The following is a 12,405-nucleotide window of genomic DNA, read 5'->3' on the forward strand; positions in this document are numbered from 1 at the left end:
TGTAGTCACCGTATAATTTAATTGCAAGGTCTTCATCTATTCCGGCGAAACAACACTAGAGGAGGTTGTCCTGGTTGCCTCAAATGCTTTCGAACAAAGTAAAATTTATTTTTCTTGCCTGTTGCCATGCCTGGCTCTTGATCTTTCAACTACCCCCCATTCTTTTCCTCATACAGCTTAACCTGCACGACTTTTCTTTCTATCGTTTGGGCCTTATCAACCTTTAACTGTAGGTTTCCTTTATTCATTATTTCATCTTCCTTTGTTGCGAACTCATTATAATAACTCGCATAAGCAAATAATGATTCAGCCACCGTATACGGCTTCATATCGGCCATCACCTTATATTGAAGATCAATTCTATAATACTTAGAGCATTGATGTAGCGTGGATGGCACGATGTCATACTGGTGCATCCATGGTCATCCCAAAAACAAATTGTATGTCATCATTGCATCGATTACGTGACATACAACATTTGTGACCAGGTCTCAAATTTTCAATACCAACGTGATTTTTCCCAATGCTCTTTAGCCGTCATGATTAAATCTTTGAATCATGATTCCGCTAGTGTGCGGATGTGAATGATGATACCCTATTTTATCGAACATTTTAGTGGCAGCAAGTTCACTGCGGAGCCATTATCCAACATTATGCACTTTGCTTGGTTCTTACAGATGTAGTCAGTGATTATGAGCAACCTGTTGTGTTCCTTTTCTCCCAACATTAGATCATTGTCTAAGAACATGATAACGGACATACAATCAATCACTTTCATTTCTTCGAGTGGGACATTCTATGTCGTACAACTACTTCCCTTTATTTCTGCATTTTTCATTTCAACGATTAGTGTTTGTTTCACCCCATCGTTTGATAATGCCTGAATTAGCGTTTGGCAAAAGTCTTTGGATAGATGCAATGCATCATATATGCTTAGCCAAGAGGAGATTCTTTTCAAGTGACTCATGTAAGGCCCGTATCCTAGACTGTACCATTCCTTAGGCTTCCGCAGTCGTCCTGGTCGAATTCCGACAACCCTCGACCTGTATCAGATGTTTGCGCGCGATCCTAAGCCGAGTCCTGCATACAAAAGTCGGCTCGACCGGAAACTTGTACCCGAGTGACCGCACCGTCGTCGTGGTTCCAACGCTGCGACTGGCACACCAATCCGATACCCGAGCTAGGAGATATGGGCTCGCGTTTATTCCGAAGAAACACCACGTGTTGTGAATTCCAAGAGAATATCACAACATGTCACATCAAATCAAGTTAAATACACCACTATACCTCATTACCACCTCACCCTATCCCAAGTACCAACACCCATCCCTCCTTTTTCCCAAGTCAACTCTCTCTCTCCCTACCCATCCTTCTTTTACCATAATTTCCAACAAAAACATACCTCTCCATCCCCTTCCTTACAATACTCATCCCATTTCAATCCATCACCTCTCTTTCTCTCTTATTCTTCCAACTTCCATGAGAGCTTCCAACATTCAAGCTCTCTCTCCCAAGTGTGGCCCATTTTCCCTCTCTCTCACCTCCCATCTCAACCTTCCAATCTTCATCAACCTCCATTAAAATTAAAGGCAAGGAGCATAGGAGTCCAAGGAGCTAAAGGAGAAGGCCAATAGGTGGGTTATTTGCCGTTGATTTTGATTTTTAAGGGCACACTTATTGTGGGACCCACTTGATGTATGCATTGTATTTGGGAGGGCCCAATAGTGGTGGAGTCCCTCCCCTTCACATATCTCTCTCTCTCTCTCTCTCTCTCTCTCTCTCTCTCTCTTACCCATATTCCATGGCCCATCTTGATGTATTTTTTATCCATGCTATCCACCATGTGGACCGCACTGCTGTCCAAACAGGCCCACCATGTCAGCATCCATCGAACTTGGATGAAGAGGAAAACACAACTATTAGCTTATTCCACGGCTGGTGGGTCCCACACGTGTGGACCCACCTTTACATTCTTAATTGAGGGCCATCCATTGCTGGATGGCCAGCAACGCTGGCTGCTGCGTTGGCTTTGTAATAATAATAATAATAATAATAAAATATATATCTATATACATATATGTAATATACTTATAATAATATTATTATTATTATATTTCATGTGGTGGGCCCCATGTGGGACCCACCTTGATGCAAGTATCTTGTATCCCCACCATCTGGAAATGTCTGGACGGTGCAGGGGACCCCAACATGATGTATGTGCCTCTGTCAAGCTGTCCATCTACCTGGACATAGGCCCCACACCAACCACGTGGCTGCCTTAGCGACAGCAACGGCGGGATCCCACTGAGGATTGCATCCAGTACGCTGGACCTTTCTATTTTAATATATATATATATAAGTATATTATATATATATATATATATATATATAATATAAAGAATATATATTATATTTTATCTGGATGGTGGGTGGCCCATCTGCGTGGGACCCACCTTTAATGTATGTGTATATGCACCGTCTAGATCCATCTGGACGGTGCCATGAAGGGCCTTATATATGTGGTGTAATCCACACCATCTACACCACAGGACAGCGGGACCCCCACATACAGCTATTGTACGTGCAGCAGTAACAGCTGGGCCACACGATGATGTATATATTGTGTCCACATCGTTCATCTGATGGATGGCCCAGCTCCAACAGCAGCTTACTGCTATAAGTAAAGTCAGCAAATTCTGTGGGGCGCACTGATATATGTGTTACATCTAAACCGTCCATCCATTTGGCAAGTTCGGCTCAAGGCTTGAGACTAAAATAAGACAGATCTGGTATCAAACGGACCACACTGCATAAACAATGGTTTGAATGCCTACCATTAAAACCCTTTGGGTTACAGAATTTTTGAGCCAATATAATATTTGTTTTTCCTCTAAGTTCAGGTCTTTATGACCTTATGAACTGACTGGATGGAAAATAAATGCTTTGGTGAGCCCTCTTAATTTTAACAGTAGAAATCATTATCACCACTATTATTTGTGGTATGGTCCAGATGATCTTTTGATCTGATTAATTGTTTGGATAATGCTCTAAAATGATCTTTGTAGATGGATGAATGGTGCGGCCTACTTGTTGTATTTGAGAGGCCCAATATAACGTATTTGGGGCCCATGGGTTAAGGCCATTGTGATGGATTTAAAGCCCATGAGTAGAGGCCCATAGTGTTGTGTACTCGGCCCATTTAACTCGGCCCACTTGACTCGGCCCACTTGATTCGGCCCATTTGATTCAACCTATTTGATTGACCCATTTGATGCGGCCCGTATATATATATATATATATTAGCCCATGAGTAAAGCCCATTGTGATGTGTATGTGCCTCGTAAGCAAGGCACATGATGATGTGTATTAGGCCCTTGTACGAGGCCGAGGGCCCATTATACGATTGGCCCTATGAGCGTCATTCCTTGGGAGCAATGTTGGTTAAAGGTCCACATTGATGGGCAATAGTGGTTGAACGTCCACATTGTGACCTTCCCTTCGGCCTTGTTAGGCCCATTCTCATCATTCTCTAGTGGGTTAACCCAAACGATTGGGCCCCATTGATATTGCTTGATCCATTATGTTAGGCTCTATGTGGGTCATTCCTTGGGGTAATTTTGGTTAAATGTCCACATTATCGAGGTCGATTGATTGATGTCGGTTATTGATACCGATTATGAGTTTGCGAGAGTATAGCATCATGATACATGCACATACGCATCATCTGTGTGTTTGTTATGAGATGTGATTGTCCATTTCATATGTCATAGTGCAGGTGGTTTATGTGACTCCCTGATAGGCTGAGTCATCCCACATGAGCGCACAATATGCAAAGGATTGATGCATGATTGGACTGCGTGACTCATGCACTTTCCATTTATGTGATTATGATTATTATATGCCCTAGCGACATCAGGGCCATGGCCACCATAGACACATCGTGGGTAGACAGATTGGATACTGAAAATACTGTTTCTAGCATTAGGGCGCCATAGATGTCCCTAGGTGAAAATCTCTAAACCTAATGGTACCAGAGGATGACTCCAACGTCGAGACCGAATGGATACATGAGCGCACGAGGGCTGTATACCAGTAGGCTGCATCTCCCATTATGTCATGGTCGATTGGAAAGGGGTGTGACCTTACCCGCCTGAGTGAGGGGGCAATTTATAGGTTGAGTTTGACCAGCTTGTGGAATAGGTCCGCTATCGACAAGCCAGGCCCGATATTAGTAGGTGGATAGTGAGGTCTCTTCTACCCACCCAGCTGTGCGCTTGGATAGGGGCGGCAAGCTGGCGTAGAGTATACTAGACCCCGGTGATTATATAGAATGAGAACTGTACTGATATTTGATGAGCTGCATTAATATGTGGATTTGGATGAGGATTGGCATGCTTGAGTTGCATCTCGCATTACATGACCTCGATATGGCCGATAGCATTCATATCTTGCACCGCATAGCCTTGGTAAGGTTGATTGCATTCATGTACTCATCAGCACGATTCCGCATTACTCTGACATTGCATTCTGACACGCTCATATTGCACGCACACTTACACCGCCCTCTACGCTTTCTATAAGCTTATGCATGATTGATGCGTGCAGGTGACACCGGGACGCAGCCGTAGCCTCGTCGCAGTTTAAGCGTGCAGTTGAGCTTAAGGAGTCTCCGTTATTATCATTATCTTGTATTTTCGTTCATACTTACGGTTATGCTCATTACGAATCAAAATCATGTTAGAAATTCTCCTTGTAGAATCCCAGGATCGGAACCTGGTGTATGGGTGTCAGGAGCCGAGAATGGGGTACTATGGAGGTTATTGGCGCCGGATTCGGCAATCAGAAATTTTGTGAGCCTAATTTTTAAGTTCGGGGCATGACAACTAACTACATCGTAAGTCACTTTGCTATCTAATAGGGAGTCGTTGCATGGCATTTCATTTCTCTAATTTTCTTCATCATGAGAAGGTTCCTTACCCTGTGAACTCACTGATGCCCTCTCTTGTGTTGTCACGAAGTCCTATTTTCGTGAAGGGCTAGCTATTCTCTTTCCTAAGCGTAGTGTAACTACTGCCGCTTTACGGGTGCTTTCCGATGGGGAATCAACCAACTATGTTGTTAACCTAATCGCGATTACGTTGCAACTTACATAGTTCTGACCAGCATGCGTGTGACGCTCATTCCTCTTGTTTGACCCTTTCTTTTTTGACCTTCTTAATATGTTTTCCCTGAAGTGTATGTGAACAAAATTTGTCCCACATAGACACTATGTTTGATGTCGCCTTTCTGCTTCTCTCTTTATCATTCTCGATTACAATCTCACATCGATTTATCATTTTTTTAAGTATATTTTTAATAGTGTAACAATATTCGGTTGGGTGGCCGAACATACGATGACGGTGACAATAATTCTTTTCTTTAGTTTTCCTTACATCTTCCGGGCGTTTCAATTGGGGCAATTTAATTGTTCCTATGGTCGATAGCTGATTCATCATGGGGAGTGTGTCATCTTTCTCGAACATATACCCCTCGTGATCACCATATCGTTTGGGCCGCTTATTAGTCATCCTGCCCGTATAATGGTTTCTACTATCTCTTTTATCGTCTCTTTACCTGACGCGGGGATCTTCCCCTTTTTTTTATATCGGCGACATTCATCGATACCCTATTTAGGCCTTGGTGCATCATCTCTGCCTGCAAGGCGGCCATTTTTCTGATCATAGCTTTGAGGGGGTGAGCTTTAGTGGCAAGGTCACGAAAGGTCCGTATTTCAACACTTCTCAAACCAAAGGCTATTCCTGTTTCCATGGAATTTATACACAATTTTACATGTTCTGACTCTCCTGGGAGTTGTCGACATAACGCACCCAAGGTCTTCCACCATTCGATGAATTTCTCAACCAGTTCGCATTCTCGCTACCGTACTGAGGCTAATTCAGTCAGGCTAACGTCTCTATCAGAAGAAAAGAAATTAGCCATAGAGGCATCTTGCATATGCTCCCATGTGCATATAGATTCCAGTGCCAAGCCTGAATACCATCTAAAGGCTTTTCTTGTGAGTGAAGATCCAAACAACCGCAGGAAATATTGTAAGACTGTAAAGAAGTTTCCCATGGTCATGATGAAATGCATCAGGTGTTCTCCAGTGATCATCCCCATTAAACTTCTGGAAATCTAGGTACTTGAAGTTTACTGAAAATGTCACATCTTTAACTTCGCGAGGGTATGATGTTCAGAAACAAAATCTTCCCATATGTTCTGTCCTTTTCCATTCTAACAACTTTGGCTACCACCTGTCGAATTTCATCTTGAGTTACTATGCGAATACCAATCTATGGATCTTGCCTTTGACAATTAGAACCCTTTTACTTGCTGCTCATTTCCATTCACTGCAGCCATCATGGGAGGGGAAGTAACTTGGGCTACATTGCGAGCCAGTGTTGCCAATGCCTCTCTGAGGTTTCTACATTCTTCCATCAAGACAGCTTATGTACGAGCTATCTCGGCTAGGCGTTCATCCATAAATAGCGACTGGGTTTGGCTTGTTCCTACCATGAAAATTGTTGCCTTTTTACTCCTTGATTATTTAGACATCGAAGGAGAGAGTGGGTAAGTCATCGCGGGAGAGTTCAGAGAGAAAGAGCCTCCACTGGATCTATTAATACTTTCACACAGTCTCCGTGATTCTAGTGAATTTGACTAGAGCATGACTGGCGTTGATGCTCGCAGGACCATTGCGGTAGATTTTAGGGATGACAACTCATTTGTTAAGGGAGATTTCCCCTTTTCTTTCCGAGTAGATTGTAAAGCTATGATCGGAAGGGTGAGAAAATCCTATGGAGTGAAGAGAGTAGTCTCAATCTGTTCAGGATAAAGCAGGGGCGAAGCTAGCTCAGGGTTTCATCTTGTTGCATTGCGCCTAACTGGCCCTCTAACCACCCACAATGGGATTGGACTTCTCGTCAGAGGAGACAGGGCCTTTGCCCTCCTGGATGTTACCACTATCCATTCTTCATCATTCTCTTGTGTTATCGGCGAAGCGGAAATTACCCCTGATATCGCTCGCAGCTTTCCGTTTCCTTTGGTCGCGACTGACCGAACTTTCCCTGCAGCCCTCTTGGGCGGTGATTGCATGCTGTTAGTGTAATTAACGATGAATCCGTTGGGTATGAAGTATTAAAAAAAAAAACTACGTTGAACAGGAGAGAAGTCATTATAGCTGTTGAAAAGTAAATTACCTGAATGTCAAAACATTCTATCAATCATTTGGGTTAAATTAGAGCGTACTTTGTTTTAGAGATGAAGGGTGCATATTCTCGTTTAAGTAGTCATTTTGGCGCCATTATGGCACCAATTAATAATGTGTTCTTTAGATTATCCTGTTATTAATATTAAATATAGATATTCCAAATAGAGATTCTGGTTTTGATCCCTAGCAGAGTCGCTATTTTGTTTCGACCAAAAACAAGTATTGGGATTGGAATATCCACATTTAATAATAAAAAAGGAAAGTCAAAGAACAAATATCATCATTTTATTTCATCAATATGAATTCTTATTACATCCCTCGCATGACCCTTAATTCTAAAACAAAGTACATTTAAATCAATATAATTAATAACAGTTTCAATAATTATTTCGGCAGCATCTTGGCTTGTCCGGCGTCCATCGCAATGACAGAGGAGTTATGCTGTTTTGAAACCCTTGCTTCATGCTAATATGCCTAGAATGTGTATAGGAGATCAAACTCCAGAATAATCTGGCATGAGAGATTGAGTCTTGAATGAATTTACAAAACTACATTATCCTTGAACATATTGGGGACTTCTGTTGAGCGGCCATGCAAACAGTCCATGTTTCGCAACAAGGGGTTCTTCAACTCCTCGCCTCGCCTCTTTTCTCCTCTCTTCGCTTCTCCCATTTTGTGCCGCAAGATACCTAAATGTTGCAACTCTGAACTCTTAAAAACTCTCGAAGATTCTATATCTCTGGAGCTCCTCACTTGTGAATAAATCAAATGAGAGAAGGAGGGGTTATTTATAGGCCTCCACACATGTGAATTGATAAAATCACACAACGAAGCTCCGTTGTGTGGTCGCGCATCACACCCCTATGTAACACACCATCAGCCTCTTTATTCATTGCGCGACTACGTAATTCATCTCTGTTGCGCGACCGCACAAGATGGTTACCTCATTAAACATGCCCACATTTTGTGCTTCAACAATCCCCCATCTACCCTCAACATTAGCTTATGTTTCACATATTCTTATTCATGTCCATTTACTTTATTGCATTTGCCTGCTCAGGTCCTAAACCCGTAAAGCAATGCTAGTCTCGCGTTTCATTTCCATTTATCAAGTCTTTATTTTTATTTTGTATAATATGCGCCAACCCGGGGTCATTTGACTATGTGAAGTCGGGTTGGGATCTTAAATTGCCTAGTCCCCTCGAGGGGCTATGCGAAGTACGGCTAGTTACGTAATACCGCAACATTGTTAAAATCTCTTAAAAGTGGTAAAACCTGTGGAGTAGAGACCATACATCGTGCGGACATAAGAGGGTGCCTAACCCCTTCCTCTTCTATCATTGAGACATTTACCCAAAATCTACGGTCGAAGACCAACAGTAGGAATCACTTGAATCCAGGAATTTCAATATTCCTTGATCCTTAAGCGATTCTACTGTTTCTAACCAGACGTATTAATATTAAATAGTTTGCTGGTTAGTGATGACTCCAGAACTTGAAATAAGCCCTTGTACCCAAAATCACGCCTCGGAGATGTTACACAAACAAGAAAACAAAAAGTGAATCTAAAACCATATTAGTAACACCCTGCACACCCGAAGTGACATGCATGCGAACACCTTCCCCTTGACAGGGAGTTGAGTCCGCGGTCAATGTTCATGGGGCCCACTATGATAAATGGCTATTATCCATGCCATCCATCATGCCCTAAAATGAGGCGGATTTGAAGCTCAGGTGGACCGTGCTAAAGGAAACTATGGGGATTGAACGCTTATTGTTGAAAACTTTTTGAGGGCCCACTACAATGTTTTATCTTCCATCAAACCTGTTCATAAAGTCACATTATCCCTGATGAAGTATTATAAAAAATAAAATAATAATTAAAAAAAAACAAAACAAAAATATTAGCTTGATCTAAAACTTGAACCCCTGCTGTTTCCCGTGGTGTGGTCCACTTGATCTTTGGATATGCTCATTTTTAGGCTGATGCTCTAAAATGAGCTGACAAATGAATGAACGACATGGATAAAACACATACATTATGATGCGGCCATGGACCTTTTCCACCATCTAGATGGTTGGTGCTCTGAGCCCCACGTGAGAGGCTTCACTGAATGTTTCTTTTTCAAGGGTGGCAGATGCGGTTGGCTGGTGACCCAACACCAGCCTGCTAACTGGTGTCAAAGCTCTGTTGCCTCACCATGCATGTGTTTTATTCATGCTGTCCATCCATTTTGCCTGCTCATTTTAAAACATAAGCCTAAAAATAAAGTAGATCCAAAGCTCAAGTAGAACACACACCACAAAAAACAGTAAGGACAATGGTGTCCACAATTGAAACCTTTTCAGGGCTACAATAACGTTCATTTATCATCAAACCTGTTGGTAAGGTTACACGAATGAAGGAAAAACACAAATATCAGCTTGAAGTTTTCGACAACAAGAGCTCAATCTTCACTGTTTCCTATGGGGTAGCTCACGTAAGCTCCGGATATGGTGGCTTTTTGGTTTGTGCCCTAAAATAAGCAGGCAAAATAGATGGACGGCATGGATAAAGTATATACATTATGTTGGGCCCAAAGAGCTTTGACACCAGCTCATTAGCTGTTATTGGGTACCCAGCCAAACCACGTCCAAGAGTGGCGTGGTTCCTGCGACACTAGAGATGATACAGAAGTGTACACCAGTTGTTAAAATTTTTAAGTTGGCCCATGAGCCAGTGATCCAGACAGCCAAAAATTGGAAGATGATCCTAACATACACTATTTTGACTTTTTCTTGGTTTGAATGCGAACAGTTTTCATCATTAACTGTTTAATTTCCGGCCACCTATTAGAGAGTCAAAATTTCTCTAATACTAGTAATTCCATATGGATGGAACAACCACAATTGGTCCCCTAATATCAACGGTTTAGATTGCTGAGCCATGCCCCAACTGTACAAGCTGAACACTACTGTAGAAACAGCAGGCCAGAGCATCCCATAACATCTCGTGATCCTCGTAAAGCGACGACATGACACGGGTAAAAGAGATTCGTCGAACCTTTAGACATATGGCTGAACTCCCACGCCATCTTTTTTCGTGGACTCGGATGGAAGTGGATTGCCTACTTAATACGCTAAACGGTACTGAATAAACCGTGGGGTCCACCGTAGTTTATGTATTTTATCTGTTCCCCGTCCATTTTACTAGAAAATTTTAAGACTTTATTCAGAAAATGAAGCATATGCAAAGATCAAATTGACCACACTATTGGAAACAGTGTGACCGGCTTCCATGGCGGCGTCTCAGCTAGGTAAGCTATCCGACCCCTGATCGCCATATCCCATGCACAGACAGATCCGTGGGCCTATTCCGCATATAGATCAAATCCCACAAAAAATGGATGAAGAGCGTAGATAAATCACATACATTTATGGTGAACCCAACAGAGTTTACTCATCGAAATGGGAGTATAACTGAGTAACTAGGTATCCAATCCGATCTTCACTAGTATATGGGGTCGGCTGGGAGCATGTATGAATTACATGTGAATTGGAATCTAAATTTCATTCTTTATGAAATCCATGTGAGTAAGAATTGTCAATGGCGTCCGGTGCTATGCATGTGGATTTCATCTAATCCAAAATTTGTGTTACCCATTTTTCCATACATGACATGACATGCATTTCATACCATTCTTAATGGTGGTCCACTATAAGGTTTACATGAAATCTACTAATATCACTAAGTGTGTCACTTCGTATTAGCCGTAGGCTCAAAACTTAACTTGGTCTATGATTCATGTGGATCATACAATTGGAAACAATATGCAGGAGATGCCTCTTCCAATTGTTTTTCTTTGTATGACCCCTCTAAATCACAAACTAACCGGAATTTTGAGCCCTACAATTAAAATAGAGTGGCATACCTAATAATCAAAGCGGATTTCACATAAATATTAAGGTAGGGTATCCCAATTCTTAAAGCTAATAAAGTCATTTTCATCCACAAAAATCTGAATGTAAATCCATTTATTCCTTAAAACTATCATGGGACATGGCTAGTATAATATTTATGTAAAATTTCATCTTATCACCAAGTGTGTTGCTTAATTTCAGTAGTAGGATCTATATGACCTATAATGGGCCATATGAAGGGAAACAGTAACCCTCACCCTTCAAACTTAGGCTTTTTTCGTGTGGCCCATATGAATTGAGGATGGGCTTGATTTTCTGTCTATATGCCTGCATTTTAGCTTTATTATAACGGTTGGAGTGGATTTCATAAAATCATCATGGTGGGCCCTGGAAAAAAAGAATAAGGATGGGTATATCTCATCACTTTTTTCTTGGTATGGCCTACCCGAATCACACACTGAACTGATTTTTGAAATATATAGTTAAATTAATGGGATGCACTTATTGATTGGGATGGATTTCACATAAATGTGGTAGTGGGGCCCACCAATTATTGGAGCAAGTATAGTATTAATCTTGGTGCTTACGCATCCATGGCAAATGTCCCTAATGGCATTTGAAAACACAGCTATTGACAAGGAATTAAAAATGGCTTAAAGAACCACCTTCTAGCACTCTCCAAACATCACTCTATTGGTGACAAACGACCCCTGCAGCAACGGCATGGGTAAAAGAGATTCCTAGGGCGCATAGAGATGGCTGAATTCCCGTGCCATCTTTTCGGTAGACTCTGATTCTGCAGTGTAAAAAAGTATAGTGTGCTTATATAAAGCTTTGTAGGCCCCACCATAATATGTGTATTTTATACAGGCTGTCCATCCATTTTTTAAAATCTTTGAATGGCATGAGATTACAAAATAAGATAGATAAAACTCAGGTGGACCACACCATATGAAAGAGTGATGATTAAATGGCCAGCGTTACAAAATTTTTGGCAGCTACAGAAATTTTGGATCAAGTTGATATTTATGGTTTACTTTCATCCAAGTCTGTATGACCTAATCTATAGGTTGGATGGTAAATTAACATTATAACGGGATTCAATAACCACTGTTTCTATGGTGTGGTCCACGCGAGATTTTGATCTGCATTATTTTTAAGCAAGTGATCTAAAATTAGCTGGAAAAAAAAAAAAAAGTGGACGGAGGGTTTTGATAAAATGCATACATGATGATATACCTACACAGCTTTTCCAG

This window comes from Magnolia sinica, chromosome 17, assembly GCF_029962835.1.
Source record: "Magnolia sinica isolate HGM2019 chromosome 17, MsV1, whole genome shotgun sequence".
Classification (NCBI taxonomy): Eukaryota; Viridiplantae; Streptophyta; class Magnoliopsida; order Magnoliales; family Magnoliaceae; genus Magnolia; species Magnolia sinica.